The following is an 18,865-nucleotide window of genomic DNA, read 5'->3' on the forward strand; positions in this document are numbered from 1 at the left end:
CCAAGTGACGTGGCATTGGTATATAGCCAGCAGCTGGCTTTCTTATTAACCATGCCCTTATCTACATGAAAAAGATGACATCACACTCAATGAACAATCATCGGTTTATGAAATGCCCGCTTCTGACCGCCCTGGCCCACCAAAGGTTCCTCTGCTGTGCGCTGCCTGCGTTGGGTCACTCACATGCATGCCATGCACCCAAAGAGCCCACATGTCAGTGGAAGAACGGTGCGGTGTCCTAGGTCAGAGTCGAGGGCGCCACTCGCAGCACGCCCGGCTGAACACGCCTCTGTGCCGCATTCAAACGCCTCCATGAAACCCGCCCGTGTGGAAGCCGAGAAACCCACTCTGGACACACGTCCGTTCATGACCGGGCCGGCGTCAAACGCAACGTCGGCCGAGCTCCTCCCGTCTGCCATCTATTTAATCTCGTATTTAAACGAGGCCAAACGTCGGCCAAGAATGCACACCTCCGCCGCTCCCCTATCTCCTCCACCATTTTGTCCACTCTTACAATGGCTTACGAAGAGTAGTTATTCCGCATCCAAGCCGGCTGGGTAGCCCGCCGGATACGAGCTATGCAGCTCGCTGATCCACCTCCCTCCCCTCGCCCGACGGAGCCAGTTGCCGCCCCAAGCCGGCGCGCGGTTCAGCAACTCGCCGCTCCAGGCCAGCTTGACGAGGAGCGGCGCACGGGCGTCGTTGCTGCCGTCCACGCTGCCGCCTCGTACCGCGTCTCCTGTTTCTGTAGCCGAGACTCCCATGCCGGCGGCCGTGCCATGCAAGCAACGACAGAAGCCGGGTGCGTGGAGAGCGACGAGTCGGTGGCCAGTGCCTCTGCGTCCGCTGCCATCATCGAGGAGAAGTAGAACACGGTAGGCCACCGCCGCTTGGGTCCCATGAAGGCCACCGCGGAGGCGATGCCGGCGTACACAGCAGGTGTCTTGCCGGATCCTTTTGTTGTGAGGACCTTCGTCGACCCCGCATGGGCTCCACAGAAGAGGGCAATGTTAGGATGAACTCGAGCCGGTGTCGGCCATGGCGAAGTAGTCGCCAATATTTTGGCTACCCCGGGCAAGATCCAAACAGCCCCTCCCAACAGATTCAAATCCCTCGTTCGCCATGGAATTTTGCCATGTGTTGTTTTCATGGACTAGCAAGATGCCCGTGCATTGCACAGAACATCAAGATGCATTTTTTACAAACTCCCGCATGCATGCAAGGGATAATTAATGTCCTCCTTTGCTAGTACCGCGAGGCAAACACCATTAATATTGCATCGATTAGTGTTAGTGGCCTTGTATATCTGCAAATTGTAATTTTGATAGTGGCCCCTTGTATATAAAAATGAAGGGAGAAAGATGAGAGATAAGGTGAGGAGGAGTGGGGCGTGGTGGTGACTGGTGGTCGGACTGGGAGGAGGCATGGGGATGGACGGCGCATTATGTCTAGGTTTGTATCTCTCTCACACACGCCCACGTAGGTGGGGGACGTGCACGAAGAGAAGAGGTGCACGCACGGCGCACGTACTCCCGTCTCTTTCCCAACCACACCTGCGCGGGTACACGGTGGAGCTCATTTCTGTACGAAAAAGGCAGCCCACGTGGTAATTTGGCACGTGTACTGGTTGTCCACTTGGTGGAGGGAGGATCGTCTACCACGGGTGAATAAACAAATTGCGACTTGACACGTTATGTTAAATTAAAAAAAGAGGCAAACCATGTGGGGCCTACCTTAGAGGCAAGGCTCTATACACTGGAGTACTTTTGATGTGTCCCGTCAACTCGCAGAACGAGGAGAAGCTTGCTTAGTACGCCGTCTCCCCCGCCCACGGGCGCGGTGGCTCGCAGGATGAGGTGAAGCTTGCTTACTACGCCTTACGCCCGCTCCCTCGCCCACGAGCGTGGTGGCTCGCAGCACGAGGAGAAAATTTTACTACTCCCTCCGTTTACTCCTCGTCCCTACTAGTACGTACTTTGGTTAGTACTCCCTCCATTTACTTATACAAGGCCACTATAAAAATACATTTTGCTTCTATGCAAGGCCACAAATAGTAATCAAGACAAAAGTTACTACTCCCTCCTTTCCAGTTTATGGCTCAATTTCAAAATCTCTCCAACCAAGGTAGACAGTGGGTGGTCGAATTAATTTCGTAGTTTGCATAAGTAATTAGTACGCTAGTTTTTCTCAAGAAGTTATGTTTACCGAGGCATTAATTAGAACGAATGCATGAATGACCACTAAATTTCCATGAACTTGTACATGCATTGGTTAGTTTCCTCTTGACACTGCTTGCGTCGGGTGATCTAACGCACCTCGAAATCCAACATGTAATGCTACTACTACTAGTATAGTAGAATTGAGACTTATCAAACGGAAAAACGGATGTTTTTTAGATGAGCCCTATAAACCCTAGTGGGTACGTACTCCGTAAAAACAGATTTTTCCAAAACTAAGTCGCTCCCTTTCATGAATTCTGTAGTATACTCCTCTGTCGATGCTCCCTTTCATGAATTCTGTAGTATACTCCTCCGTCGACGCTCCCTTTCATGAATTCTGTACTTCCTGTCGCCGACATGTGGGACATATAGCAACCGGGTCGACATGTCAAGCACCAAATAACAGTGCAGAACAGCAGGGGAGACGCAACCTACTCGTACCGGCCCAGTAGTAGTAATGAGCAATGAGACATCAAATCACAATGCCGCACTTTCCCAGACGGACGAAGCAACCATTATTTCACACTTCGGTTCGCCATCATCTCAAACCATGTACTAGTATTGCTTCTGCCTCAAGAGGGACACGCGCATCGCCTTGGTACATCATGACACGTGGGACCGCATGACAGGCCATGCTCCCCCGCTGATCGCTCGGTAAAATCACCTCATTTTTACTATACTTCCTCCATATCGGTTTACTACATGGCATGCACGTCGTTCTAGGTTGAGAATTTAACTGGCTATATATGTGATGAACAGTACTCTAGCCTTTTAAAAAATGTATACTTTTGTACAGTAGTACTATCGATGGATTGCGCCATGGAGCAAAAATGGAAATTAAAAAAAAAGGTGGTACATATAGAGAGCGCTCGTCGCCAAATTATGCATATAGTACTATTAAAAAAGCTAGTACGTGCTTAATTGGGGTGCTAAATTCTATTAAAGAAATACTAGTAGTATGTACATACTGAAGAGTTAAAGTAACAAGAAGAAACATAACATAGTTCTGCTGGGAGCTCAGCACAACACACCCCTCAAATTAAACTAAGCACACCTAAAATTAAACTATGCAACTAATCCGGTAGACACTGCATTAGAAGTTTAGAACCACCATGAGCAACGACACTGCCACCTTACTCGGATTCCTCGTCCACGTCCTCGACTTCGTCCTTGTCCCTATTCCTCTTGGCCGATACTGCTTTGCTTGAACTGCACACTTGGCTGTTGCTCTTCATCCAACCCTTGTAGATATTGAAACAAAGGTAGCCATCCATTGCAGCGTAGTGGATGTGGTCTATATCTAGTACATTCTGCTGCCATGCATGACGATGAAACATGTATGGAGGTTTCACCAGTTTACCGTACGAAGGATGAACCATGGCTCCTACCAGGGTCAGCATTGAAGGCTGACGAGAGGGCACCAGCCGATTCTTCTGGAGGTCGAAGGGGTTGCCTACAACGAGGCCTATCCGACCCAGGATTTCTTCGTCGTTCGTAAAGTCTACAGTAACGAATTTCACTGTTTTGTCCTTGAGGAAGTTCTTAAAATCCTGGCACTCAACGTCGGCATGGCATATTTGGTAGACCAAACAAACGTTATGTACGCCAACCTGGATCATGGCGGGCTTCTTCCTCTCTTCGTCCTTTAGATCCTTCTCTCATCCCAGGACTGTGGTGTACTCAACATCTAGCCCAGCGACCCACTCATCATCTAAGTTTTTGAACATGCGTCTAAAGCGAGAAAGGCATCCTTTCACCGTCGCGGAAGAACGGGTGTAGATGACGTTGAACTCATCGCCGGTGATGGTTCTAACCTTGTACTCACTGCCGATCATGGAGATTTGGGACGCCATGGATTTGGGAGGAGGGTTAGGATTAGTGGAACTGCCGTAATGTGAATGGACGGGACGACTAGGAGCGAACCGTCATAGTATTGAAGGACGTGCGGGGACGAGTAGGAGCAAACTGCCAGCGTGCGAATGGCAGGGTAGTTGCTTTCCATTCTCCCATGATACGGGCTTCCGAGAGCCCTTGGATCTGAGATCGAACGGTTGCATGGCGTGATTCTAGACCTATGGGTGAATATCCTATCCTGGAGGGTTATTCTGCAAATTTTCAGCAACTTAGCATGCGACCGTTTGATCTCAGATCCAAGGGCTGCCAGCAGCCCGTATCATGGTCGCGCCTACCACGACTGTCGTGTCGCTCGCGCGGTCGCGACCTTGGAGATTTAACATGGTGCGTTAGGCTATCTGATGTTGCCATGTCATACATAGTCATCACTTAGTCACTCATACTACAACAAGGTTGGCTATAAGTGTATTTTTTTACTCCTCTCTATCTCTTTCTTCGTACTCAAGGAAGAAACGGTGCTCGTAAGCGCGTGTATTTATTGCATTTGCCAAGGAGTGACCTCTTCCAATGAAATGGTGTTGCTAAGTTTGCTTCATTTAATTAGCTATAGACTCAACATTGTCTTTTCACCTAGGTACACGCGCTTAGCACCGTTTCTTCCTTGGGTCACCAAACTAGTCTCTCTTTTCTTGATTAACTTGCCACATCAGACTTTATGCCTATGTGACAAGCTTAAGCACTTGTAGGAGCAAGTAAAAGTAAGTACAATAGTGCGCTTTACATGGCATTTTTTCATATGTGGAGGAAATAGAGGCAAGGAAAAAGTGGAGAAGTGGGCTCTCATGCAAGAGCCAGCCTCTACTACATGGTGGAGCATTGGGGGAGGCACCTATATGGAGGTGGTCAGGAATATGGGAGACTCACGTCGGTCGTAGCACCGCAGTTAAAATGATAATGGCAAGTCAAATCACAGGGCCCCACCTGTCCAGAAGTAACTCGCTGTCAAATCACACAGCCCTACGTTTGCAGCAGCCTACTCCCTCGTCTTCTCGCGTCTTTGTCGAACCGACTAGGCGGAACTGCCCCGCCGCCTACCGCGCAGGAAAAGCCCCACCCTCGACTTTTAAATACAACTACATCCGCTTAAGAATCCAATGATATACTTTTTGTGACATAGTAACTCATATTTAGTTAGTCAAATGGATGACCTAGAACTACGTGCAGGCCCTATAAACCGAGACGCCTAAAAATAAAAAAACCGAGATGGAGAGGGTAGTTCAGCACGTATCTTTTTAGACCAATATATAGTCGGGATTCACCAAGGAGCAAAACCAAGTGGTAGGCTGCTCCTGTCGTGTTGGCGTAGCAACTCAAGCAGGGTCAGTCCGCACACGAAATGGCGACACACTTTACAGGACCCCTTTGGCCGACATGTGGCTCATCCACCGTCTTGTTCCACGTGCGATGCACCAAATTATAGTTCGGAGCAGCGGTTGGAATTGAGGCACCCCGGTCGTAGCGCGGCAGTAGTAGAAAATGAGCGACGAGGGGTCAAATCACAAAGCCCCACCTTTCCCGCATTAAGCTGGACGGAAGAAGCAACCATCATTTCACTCTAGGGCGCAAGAGCAAAAAGAAAAGAGAAAACAATGATGCGTGCGGCAGCTACCTAGGGCACCCTAGGGTAGGGGTCTCCACTACAGATCCTTTTTTTTAAAGCGCCTCCACTACAAATCGGCTTCTCCCTCGTCCTCTTGAAGAAAACCGATGATGAGTGCGGCGGTAGGGTTTGTAGGAGTACTACGGTGTGCGGGGCCACGTCGTAGTAAACGGGTTCGAGCCGACGCCTTAAATATGTGTGGGCCGCTTGGTTTTACGGGAACGAGGCAGCATTTTGGGTTCGGGGACCAGTGGAGATATAGTATGTACAAAAAATTCTGGACGTAGGTTCGACCAAAAGGCAATGATGCATGGGCCCTGCATTTTGATATACCCGGGGCCGCGTGAAATTTGCTACTCTACTCAAAACTAGTAAGGTACACATGTATTGAACGCATGAGATTTCGAAACCAAATTATGAATAAATACACACTATAGCATGTAAAGCTTTGAGTCATATATGCATGATGTATATGTTCGTTTAGTTCTTATAGTTCATCTCATTCAAAATCAATAAGTTTTATAAAAATGTTAAGATTCATGGGGTTGTGCATTGTACTCCCTCCGTTCCAAAATAGATGACCCAACTTTGCACTAACTTTGTGCAAAGTTGGGTCATCTATTTTGGAATGGAGGGAGTAAATCATAAAGTAAAAAACAAATAATGGCAATTCATTTAGAAAAAAGTAATCAACTATGATACAGAAGATTCTAGAACAAAGGAGAAGTGCTTGTGTTTTGAGGTTTGTGCATTATGCTTAAGTTCAACCATGGAGTCTTCTAAATTGTACGTGTGGCAGATCTGGTGGAATGTTGATGATATCCAACGGCCAATAGTGCTCGGATTTGCCTATCTCTGCACTGTCGGGCTAGCTTCATCCAGCGACCATCTTTCAAAGTTATTGGCACACTATATAGTTCGTGTGCCATAGTTGCATGTTTTGGAAAAAAGCTACTAGTGGGTTGTACTATCTATTTAGGAATAGAATATGTATACATGGAAGTTGTAGGGAAAGAGATGACATGGAGCATCTCAATTCCTATGAGTAGGGATTGGAAAAGAGATGTCATTTGGTTCACATCATAGGAACTTTTCTATTGAATCTAGAGATGACATGTATCTCAATTCCTATGAGGAGGGATTAGAAAAGAGATGTAGTTTGGTTCATATCATAGGAACTTTTCTATTGAATATAAGCTAATGTTTATTTTCCTTTGAAATTAAGGGAGTATAGGAATCCATTCATATGAACCAAGTGGCTCTAAAGCTATAGAAATGATATCATGTTTATTTCCTTTGAAATGTGGAGTATATGAATATATTCCTATGAACCAATTGGCTCTAAAGGAAAAAATCCTATAAAAATCATATCATATAGAGTTCCTATGATATTCCTCGACACTAAAGGATGCTTGAAATTGTTGCGGGTGATACGATGGTCTTTCTTTGTAGACTCCTCACCCAACTTTCTAGTTACCTCTCGAAGATGAATGAAATGATATATACATGGTATTCTACATGTGCAATTTGGTACACGAAAACTCGGTAAAAGTTTGCGAGGTTCGAATTTTCAATAAATCTATATGCACTGCATTTCGGAACGGAGGGAGCATACGGCAGTTGCTAACACTCACGTGGAAGATTTGTGTGTAGGAGGAGTGGCTGTTCTGTTAAATGACATGGCAAAACTGACACTGTCGGATGCCGATCTAATGGTTCTTACGGCGTTCGTCAGGAAAAGGCTTGTGGCGAACATTTGTCGGATAATGATTTACGGACACATGCGTTGCATTAATACGTGCCCCCCTCTCTCTCACGCACACGCACCCTCACGAGTCACGACTCTCCCGAGTCCTCTCGCAGACTCGCACGTCGCACCCACCGTCTATCTGCAGGTAGACGTCACGCACATATGTGCTCTTCACACCCTACCCTCAGAACTTCTAAAAAAACAAAAGACGGCACGCACATTTTATTTTAGCTCACACGTCACACACTTGTACTATTACTCTTGCGGCGAACGTTCTTTGGGCATAGTATATTGTACTCTCACGAAGAGAAGCGATGCACGCACGCACTAGTTCTCTCACACCCACTCGCGGGTACACGTAGGAGCGCATTTTTTTGAAGCTGGTACAACAAAATCACTCCACTATATATAAAAGCAGGAGCCTTAGCGCTTGCTTTTACTAGGGTTCCTCTTGTTCACTCTCTCATGCTCTCCAGATCTAAGCAACACATAGGTGGCCACACACTCTCTCAGCTCATGGCTGGTCACAAATCTGGCCGTACAACCTCGACCGGGGCAGGGGTGTAGGTGCATCGTTCACGCTGTCGTCGGCAGCGAGGGAGGAGACCAACGGCTGCCTGCGCGTCCCGATCGGCGGCCGTGCCGTTCTCTCTGAGAGAGCGCCGGCTCGGGAGGGCCTCCGACCCCTTCTTCCTCCCTGCGGTATTGTGGCCAAGATGCGGCCTCTTGACGCCGTCTTTACGACATGCCAACGACCCTCAGGTATATATTCCTTCGAAACCTGCCTTGCTCTACTGCCCCAGCTCCCTTCGTGTGGATACTTTTCTACTTCCGTCCGCTGTTCCAAAGCCACCTAGACTTCTACTATTATTAGAAGTAAAGCTACTTCATACAGTCGACTCAAAGCGTTGGTTCAAATAGGGAAGAAAGTGGGAAAGCTGTAGCATGAATCTAGGACTTGGTTCTAAGAGGAAACGGGGAAAGTAGTAATATCTGTCACTGTTTAAATAACCGTATTTCTTATTTGCGCAAACAAGGATGTCTGTCTCCATATCGTTTCGGGATGTCTGTCTCCGTATCGTTTCTATCAGTGCAATCAAAAGCACACACCTCAGTTTTAGTACAACTGCGCAAAATTAGATGGCTATCCCTCGCTGCCGTCGTCTAACCTCCCGTCTTCAAGGTATCCCTACATTGGTAGTAACTAAGGTAGAATGACCAACGCAATCTAAAAGAAGTTGATTCGTATGTTTTACTTCCTGATTGCAGTGCAGGGGCGAGCGAAAACAACTGCATCCTAGTCCGGAATGCACTTTCTACCAGTTCATCCATGGACCAAGGACTAGCTGGCACGGCTGCACGGCGTTTTTTTGGACAGGTGCGCGGACAAGAGGCATTATGGTCTGCTTATTTCTGCCAATAGCGGTGCTTAAATTTAGTGGAATGCACAAGACTTTCAGCTAGTCAGTACACTGCATGGTTCAGTTCAGCATTCCAGCTGAGACCACAATTATAATTGGTTATTCTGGAATGAGAGAACCTAACCCTGAATGGTGGCAACAAGAAAAAACCAGAGTGAACTCCAGGAAATTTAAGCCTACCGGGAGGCCCTTTGCTCAGAGAGAAGCCTTGCTTGTTTTTTCCTAATTTGTAAACCTTCTCACAACTTTGTCTTTTGATGTGAACTAGTATATGTTTGTTATGTTCTATGAATCATTGAGATGTATAAAATTGCTTAACTTATGCTTTTCAAGTTTTTTATGAAGACGAGTTTAATGTGAGTGTTCCACATGAGCGCTGGACTAGCGTGTGAATGTTTGGAATTTATTACATTGTGGCCTCAATTAACTGCATGAACCACTGTAACAAGATACATAGTTGCTTATATGGCAGACAGCAGATTGTTGATTGTTAGCTGGTCGATAGCCTAGTGTTGCGAGCTGAGCCAATGTGTCGTGTTTTGCACAACTGCTTACAAGTGGGGTAGCACCAACAGTGTTTACAAGTACTTATGTATACGTCAGCGCACGGTTCTCGAACGAGTGCTCTATTTCATCAAAACACACACTACTCGTATGATAAACCGTGACAACTTATGTCTTACCATGCCATATTCATGAAAAAACTAGTGAGGACGCATCTATTTCGGCAACAATTATGATGGTTCTCACATGATTCACGGGCACACAAAAGTAGCAGCAGTTCCCATAGACGGATTCAAACAGAGTACTAGCCCCAGAGGGGTCGATAACAGGCTAGGTTCAGATAATTAGACACAATCCAAACTACTATTAAACACTAGCTGGGGCAACTATTTCATGCCTCGATCTAATTTGGGCTTGACACAAGACGGACCTTGCCATGAACATCATTGAGGACGTCCCGCAGCAGCTCAATCATGTGAACCTTCATGGAGACAACCTTGTGGCCTTGCCACTGATAAACTTGTTTGTGGAGGCATGCCACGTCATCTTCCTGCGTAAGCTTGACAAGAACAGTATTCCTCACAAACGAAGGAGTAGCTTTGAACTTCTTGTGCTTCAGTACACCCTGGACAACACGCCTGACAACAGTGAGGCTGGAATACAACTCTTCATTGGTATAACCGCAAATGGCTTCCAGGATCCAACAGCCTAAGAACTCCGTTTTCCCAGTGTGTATATTCAGGTCGTCCGCCTCATAGCGAGTGACATGTACAACCACACAATCCTTGTCTGCATCAGGGCTCTAATTGAAACAGAAAAAAATTCTGAATTACTTTTCAGCACAAGTTATTTAAACCACTACGTATACCATGGCATCGAAGCTAATAAAATTTTGCATTATTGATCACCACATACTTCCTTTTCTAAAAAAAATCACCACATACTTAGATGAAAAACCACAATCAAGATTGGCAAAGAAGGAAATCACCTTGGGCAGCTCAGCGGGGGGGAGGGGACACATCCTCGAAGGGGGAAAACTGCTCCTGCAGTGCCACGGGGGTTGTAACCTCAAACGAGGCGTTGACCATCTCAGTATCTGGGGTCGCCTCGGTGCTTGCCTCCATCTTCTTGGAGCTCTCTATCTCGTGGGGATCAGCCTCCCGCGTCTGCTCCAATATCGGCAGATCTTTGCCTGGTTCTCCTTGGTCCATCATGAAACTGGCGAATACTAGGAGACCACTGAAAGGAAAACACAATCGCAATGACAATGAAACAAAAAAGAGAGTGAGGATCGGTTACTGCTTTGCAAAAGTTCTTTTTTTCCTCTGAACGAAAATATACCAACATCACGGATCCGCTTACCTTCCCTTCGTTCGGAGAGAAGAACAGTGGCAGATGCAAGTGTTGCCTTTCTTGAAGACGGTGATGGAGAAGGGGATTCAGTGAAGAGTGAAATGATGGTTGCTTCGTCCGTCAAACTTAGACTGCGGGGAGGTGGGGTTTTGTGATACGACGGCTCGTTACTACCGCGCTACGACCGGGGTGACTCTCCGCCTGCATACTGCCTTCTAATTTGGTGGATGGCATTTGGGCCCGCGCGCTGCATGGCCCGCATGTCGATGAACAAAAGTATAACGACATTCAGTAGAGGGAGACGTTTCAATGACCTAGGAGGAGCCAGAAGCGGTAGAGTGTCTCCACTATACTAGTAGTAATTGTTTTTCTGGGTAGCTGTAGAGTGTCTCCATTGTACTAGTAGTAATTGTTTCTCGGGTCCCAAGACAAAACAGCCCATCCACACTAGTAAATTGTTTTTCTTCCTCCTCGCTCCCACCCAGCTCACGTCAGCTCGCTCCACTCGTACCCCCAAATTCCTCACCTCACTCCTACAGAAAACCCCAGCTCCCCTTCTTCCTCACTCCTACAGAAAACCCCCAGCTCCCCTTCTTCTTCGCTCGCACTACAACTAGGCCCGTTATTCATTACTCTGCTCAAATCCGTGAGCGTGACGCGACGCCCTCGAGGAAAATGGAGTCGGCTGACCCCAGCGCCAAGAAGATGAGGCTCCCGCCAGCGGCGACGCCTGTTGTAGATCCCGCACCCAGCAGCACGGGGAGAAGCGGCGACCCCGCCCCCACCCGATCCCAGGAACCCGTAGAATCTCGGGTGGACCGCATCAGCGATCTCCCGGACGCCATCCTTGGGGAGATCATCTCGCTTCTCCCCACCAAGGATTGCTGCCGCACCCAAGTCCTCTCAATTCGGTGGCGCCCTCTATGGCGCGCCGTTCCCCTTAATCTCGACTATCGTCAGCTATCTCTCTTCAATGATTTTGAAATCCCCAGAGCCATCATCTCCTCCCACCAGGGCTTCGTTCAAAGCCTCTGCATCCCGTCATGCTACCTGAGCAAGCATACCATGCCCTGCATGGTGGACGCCTGGCTGGAATCCCCTGAATTCACAGAACTACAGCTCCTTGAGTTCTACTATTCCCCTGGAAATGACATACCACATACCGAATGTTCGAACTTGTGCCCTCAGCACCGATGTCCATCTCGGAGTTTTTGTCCTCTCTCCACACCGCCACCTTTGCGCAGTGCTACCTACCAAACAATCTCGTACTAAACCTTCAACTCCCATTTCTCAAGAAACTTTCACTTGTGCGGGTTCGTATATCGGAGGCCTCATTGCACAGCATCATCCACTCCAGTTGCCCTGCGCTGGAGTGCTTGGTGCTTGTTTTCACAGTTAGAATCGGTTGTCTTCAAATAAAGTCGCCTAACCTTGTAAGAATTGGAATTTCTTTTGACGGAAGGCAGCTCATCATCCAAGATGCCCCTTCACTTCAAAGGTTGATCCTTGATTCTAGTTATTCACCGTTGCAAATAACCGTCCTCTCTGCGCCTAAACTGGAGACCTTGGGTGTAATACATGATCTCTGTGCTCATTTCAATATGGTGTTTGGCTCCACAGTTCTTCAGGTACTTTATATTATCATCTACACTTGTAACCATAAGCTGCATTTTAAATTTCTGCGCATAATTTATATATCATCTTGGAGTACACATTTTGTACTAATATTATGTTCTATGCTCAATGAAGAGTTTCTCCATAGATGGCCTATCAATGGTGTTGGATTCTGTCAAGATCTTATATATCCAAATGAATAGTTTTGATCTGAACAAGATTATTGGCTTGCTGCAATGCTTTCCATGTCTGGAGAAGTTGTATATAAAGGTGATAATTTCACGCACATTGGAAGCCCACATATAGTGTACTAGAATCAACCGTTCAGCTATTGCTCTTTCGACACTCTTCTGTTAGACCTTAACTGTTTTCAATCTTCATGTCTATTTAGGCAATAGGACGGGGTAAGAAAGTTATAACCAATCGGTGGATTCGTAAGCATCGGGATTTTCTCACTTCTCATGAGATTCGATTGAAGACAATAACGCTAGAACAATATGTAGCCAACCGTGCAAACACAAGATTTGTCACATTCTTCCTGCTGAATGCGAGGTTACTATTGTCCATCAGGCTTAAGTTTATCAGCAGCATGGTTTTGACGGATAGGTATGTCGAAGAGCAAAAAAAGGAGTTTCAGGTGGGCAAAAGAGCTTCTGAACGTGCCAGGCTTCTATTTACAACATATTGTGGTCATAATCCAGTAAATTTTACAACCCAGGATGTTCATTCTATGGACCTGACCGATCCATTTGACTATGACTGCCGAAAACAGTGCTGGAGTTAGATGTTGTTGCCCTTTTCAATCTGGTTTTTTTTGTAAACCTGATGAACAATTAACCCTCGTGCTTTTGTACAGTTTGTAAGCTGGAGTTAGATGTTCCTGCCCTTTTCAACTCGGCTGTGACTGTCATATTTTCTTTGAAACAAGGCAAATGGCTTGCCATTCGTTTAATTTAGAGTGAAATATTGTAACAAATCCAAACCAAGGGAAATAACATCACTCTCGCCGGCTGCTTGAGCTCACTGTGCATTACAGAAGCCAAGTGATTAGCCCCCACCAGCACCCACAAACTTATTTCGAACTAGCACATCAAATGGGCTGTAAATTTTCATAGGAAAGGCTGGACATCTGGGGCTCACGCCATTGTCAATGTAGTCAATAAACGAGAGAATTACACTACGAGCGGCTGACACCAGGGACCCAGCAAGTCACGCAGTTTTTTTTTGAGGAACAAGCAGTTGTTATTTATACTAGTTTTAGCGACGGATCAGGGTAACAACGGGGCTGTGCGGGGGCTATGGCCCGTCTAGCCAGGGTTTTATTTATGTTTACCACATCATGAGCCCAGTTGTGTTTTTTTCTTGCTGAAAATGGCTAGCCCAGTTCTATTTTTTTTTAAGAAATACCCAAACAAGGCCTACTTGCTTTATCGGCCCTGCGGGGCTGCAAATCTTTCAAGACGAGGAGAGTTTCATTCGGTTTGCCCAGAAATGCGCTGTACATTTTTAAAACACATCAAACCGGGAATTAGTTTCAATTTTTTTTCATTACAAGATCTTAAATTCCATTGATTTTTATGTGTAGACAATTATTTGGATTTTATATTTATATAAATTATTTTTCAAAATAGTTTGAATGTGTATCGATATTTCTGGATTAAAAATAGTTGACCGCACCGAAATATGCAAAATTCCGTATACTTTTTAACCGTGGCCACAATATGGGGTGTGATGCTAACAAAAAGAAGATGGGCTCCAAAAAAATCTTAAGAATTAGCAAATGGGCTGTACATTATTAGAAATAATGGCAGATGGGTTGTATGCTGTTTTCCACAGATTTGAGGCTGACTTGTGCGCCTACTACAGGTTGACGCGTATGCTTTCATAAAAAAAGGTTGACGCACACGCAACGCCCTGTCAACTTAACACACGAGAGCAGTGACTGTTGGATGTCCATCCAACGGCTGTCATGCTTCTTCAATCTCTGCTCTTCATGCTCAAGCCGCTCAAACAAGCGCCGGCGGGACTGCCTGCTCCCTCCTACCGCGGCCGGCTATGCTGCTGCACAGGCCTCACGGCCCCACCGTACTCCCATCGCTGGCCTAGCCATCTCTCTACTCACCCACACATGTTGTTATTCTCCGGCGACGGCAGACGAACCAGTAAACCCTCGTACTCCTCCGTGTGGGAAACAACTGCCGAGTATTCCCCGGCTCCGTGTCGTTCCCTTCCTAGGCCTCGCCGTCGTCCACCGCCCTGGTGCTCTCGGCGCGGCCTAGTCAACGTGGTCAATGAACGACATCCATCGGAAGTGGACTGTACATGAAGAGGCTGACAGCTGGGTCCATGGCAGCATGCAAGGAAATGCCTCCTTATTACGCGCAAAATAATGATTCCTCCACCTGACAGCTAGGACCCACAGGAAGGGCCTCTGTATTTCGCGAAAAAAACGTTCCCCCCGCTGACAAGTCGGGCCCACCAGCTATATCTTCGCACGCAAGGAAGTGCCTCCTTATTATGCCCAAAAAAATGAATACCCCCTGCTAGCTGGGACCCACCATATTGTTGGGCTGACTTGTGGGCCTACTAAGTTGGCAGGGACGAAGAGCTTTGTCAACTTAGTCAATACTCCAGTGACCGTATGATGTCCATCCAACGGCCATAGTGCTTCTTCAACCTCTAGTCTTCTTGCTCCAGCCGCCCAAAGCAGCGCCGGTCGTGCCGCCTGCTCCTGCCTCCCGTGGCCGGCTGTGCTACCGCGGAGGCCTCACCGCCCCCATACTACTCCCACCACTGGGCAGGCCATCCCTCCACTCACCCACACCCCCTGTAATTCTGCGGCGACGGCAGCCTCACACCGCAGCCGAACCAGTGAAAGCTCGTACTACTCTCCGCGTGGGCATCCACTGCCGCGTCTTGCACGGCTCCGTGTCGTCCCCTTCCTAGGCCTTGCCGTTGTCCACCGCCGTGGTGCTCTCGGCGCGGCGTGGTCAATGCGGTCAACGACCTACTTCCATCGGAAGAGTACTGTACGTGGAGAGGCTGACAGTTGGGTCCACGACAGCCACAAGGAAGTGCCTCCTTATTACACGGAAAATAATTATTCCTCCACCTGACAGCAGGGACCCACCGGACGGGCCACCAGTATTTTGCAAAAAAAAATCGTTTCCCCCTGACTGCTGGGACCCACCGGACGGGCCACCGTATTTCGCGAAAAAAATGTTCCCCCCGCTGTCAGCTCAGACCCACCGGAAGTGCCTCCTTATTACGCACAAAAAAATGAATACTCCCCCGGCTAGCTGGGACCCACCTTGTTGGGAGGCTGACTTGTGGGCCTACTAAGTTGACGGGGACGAAGGGCTTTGTCAACTTAGTCAATATGAACGATTCTAGCTCTAGTGACCGTACGATGTCCATCTAACGGCCGTAGTGCTTCTTCAACCTCTGGTCTTCTTGCTCCAGCCGCCCAAAGCAGTGCTGGTCGTGCCGCATGCTCCTGCCTCCCATGGCCGGTTGGGCTGCCGCAGAGGCCTCACCGGCCCCTACTATTCCCACCGCTGGCCAGGCCCTGCGGCGACGGCAGCCTCACACCGCAGCCGAACCAGTGAACCCTCATAGTCCTCTCCGCGCGGGCTTCCACTGCCGCGTCGTCCCCTTCCTAGGCCTCGCCATCGTCCACCGCCATGGTGCTCTCAGCACGGCGTGGTCAACGTGGTCAAGGAACGACTTCCATCAGAAGAGTACTGTACGTGGAGAGGCTGACAGCTGGGTCCACGGGCACAGCCCAGTTTTTTTGTGATTTGCCAAGTAAGTCGCTTTGTCAGGCCTGTTGTGCTGCAAATCTTTCAAGACGAGGAAAGCTTTCATTCGGCTGGCCGAGAAAATGGCCCATCAGTAATGAGAAATGGGTTGTACATTTTTAAAACACATCAAACAGGCAATTAGTTTCAAATATCTTTTTTTCATTTCGAGATTTGAAATTACATTAATTTTTATGCGTGGAGAATTTGTTGGATTTTATATTGATATACATTTATTTTTAAAATCAGTTTGAATGTGAGTCGAAATTTCGGGATTAAACACAGTTCGGACCGCACCAAAATATGCAAATTTTCGCATAATTTTTTAAGCGTGGCCACAATATGGGCTGTAATGCTAACAAAAAGAATATGGGCTCCAAAAAAACCTTAATAATTAGCAAATGGGCTGTAAATTATTAGAAATAATGGCAGATGGGTTGTATGATGTTTCCCATGGATTTGAGGCTTTCCTAAAAAAAAGGTTGACGCACAAGCAGTGATTGTTGGATGGCCATCCAACGGCCGTCGTGCTTCTTCAATCTCTGCTCTTCTTGCTCCAGCCGCTCAAACAAGCGCCAGCGGGACTGCCTGCTCCCTCCTCCCCGCGGCCGGCTCTGTTGCCGCGCAGGCCTCATTGCCCCACTATACTCCCATCGCTGGCCTAGCCATCCCTCTACTCACCCACACCTGCTATTATTCTCTGGCGACGGCAGACGAACCAGTAAACCCTCGTACAGTCGTACTCCCCTCCGCATGGGAAACAACTGCCGAGTCTTCCCTGCCTCCGTGTCGTTCCTTCCTAGGCCTCGCCGTCGTCCACCACCCCGGTGCTCTAAGCACCGCCTGGTCACCATGGTCAACGACCGACATGCATCTGAAGTGGACTTTAGGTGGAGAGGCCGACAGCTCGGTCCACGGCCGCACGCAAGGAAATGCCTCCTTATTACGCGCAAAATAATGATTCCTCCACCTGACATCAGGGACCCACCGAAAGGGCCTCTGTATTTTGTGAAAAAAACGTTACCGCCGCTGACAGCTCGGACCCACCAGCTATATCTTCGCACGCAAGGAAGTGCCTCCTTATTATGCACAAAAAAATGAATACTCCCCTGCTAGCTGGGACCCAGTATAGTGTCAGGCTAACTTGTGGGCCAACTAAGTTGACGGGGACGGAGGGCTTTGTCAACTTACTCAATATGCACGATTCTAGCTCCAGTGACCGTACGATGTCCATCCAACGGCCGTAGTGCTTCTTCAACCTCTCGTCTTCTTGCTCCAGCCGCCCAAACCAGCGCCGGTCGTGCCTCGTGCTCCTGCCTCCCATGGCCGGCTGCGATGTGGCGGAGGCCTCACCGCCCCCTAATACTCCCATCGCTGGCCAGGCCATCCCTCTACTCACCCACACCCCCTGTTACTCTGCGGCGACGGCAGCCTCACACCGCAGCGAACCAGTGCCCTTGTACTCCTCTACGTGTGGGCATCCACTGCCGTGTCTTCCCCGGCTCCGCGTCGTCCCCTTCCCAGGCCTCGCCGTCGTCCACCGCCCTGGTGCTCTCGGCGCGACGTGGTCAACATGGTCAAGGAACGGCTTCCATCGGACATGGACTGTATGTGGAGAGACTGACAGCTGGGTCCACGGCCGCAGCAAGGAAGTGCCTCCTTATTACGTGCAAAATAATTATTCCTCCACCTGACAGCGGGGACCCACCGGACGGGCCACCGTATTTCGCGAAAAAAACGTTTGCCCCTGACTGTTGGGACCCACCAGCTACATCTTCACACGCGAGGAAGTGCCTGACAGTCGGGACCCACCTGGTCGAAGCGTACATAGTGTTGTCATTCTGGTCGCGAACGTGTACGTACATATATACTGGTGGATGTAGAGGCGCGCACGTGTCATAGTAGAGGCGGCCAGGGTGCAAGAAAGAAAATATGGCCACGTATGTCTACATATGGGCGGGGTCTCGAACGCCTACTCGCGCATACGTACGGCGAGGGCTCGTTGACATGGCTGGGTCGGAACGGAGAAACAGCGTCATCGTCGTGTTCATGGGGAGGCAACGGAATGCGTCGTGTTCATGGGGAGGCAACGGAATGCGTCGTGTTCATCGGGAGGAACGGAACGTGTGGGAGCCAACCGGCTGGGTCGGAACGGAATGTGTGGTCGTGTTCATCGGGAGGGCTTGGACGGAACAGGCGATGGAAACGAGGCCTCGCGTATAGCACAACGGAGGAAACGGACCTCTGACGTTTGGAACGGGGTCCTGTTGATCGGGAGGGGTCTGGCATACCGCAAAACAGAGGAAACGGACTTCCTACGGTCGAAACGAGGGTCCTGTTGATCGGGAGGGGTGTGGCGTACCGCAAAATGGAGGAAACGGACTTGTGTTGGAGCGCTACGGTCGAAACGGGGGTCCTGTTCATCGGGAGGGGTGTGGCGTACCGCAAAAGGGACTCCACGGGATACTGTTCATCTCCACCGTCGACCCCCTCCAGCATCCACGAGCTACTGTTCATCCACCGTCAACCTCCTCCGGCCTCCACGGGCTCCTGTTCATCCAGCCTCCATCGCGCGCTACTCCATCGGCTACTGTTCAACCACCCCTCCACCGTCTACTGTTCATCCAGCCCTCCACACCACGGGGTCCTGTTCAACCACCCCTCCACGGGCACCCCTCCACCGTCTACTG

The sequence above is a fragment of the Triticum urartu genome, chromosome 7, assembly GCF_003073215.2.
Source record: "Triticum urartu cultivar G1812 chromosome 7, Tu2.1, whole genome shotgun sequence".
NCBI lineage: Eukaryota > Viridiplantae > Streptophyta > Magnoliopsida > Poales > Poaceae > Triticum > Triticum urartu.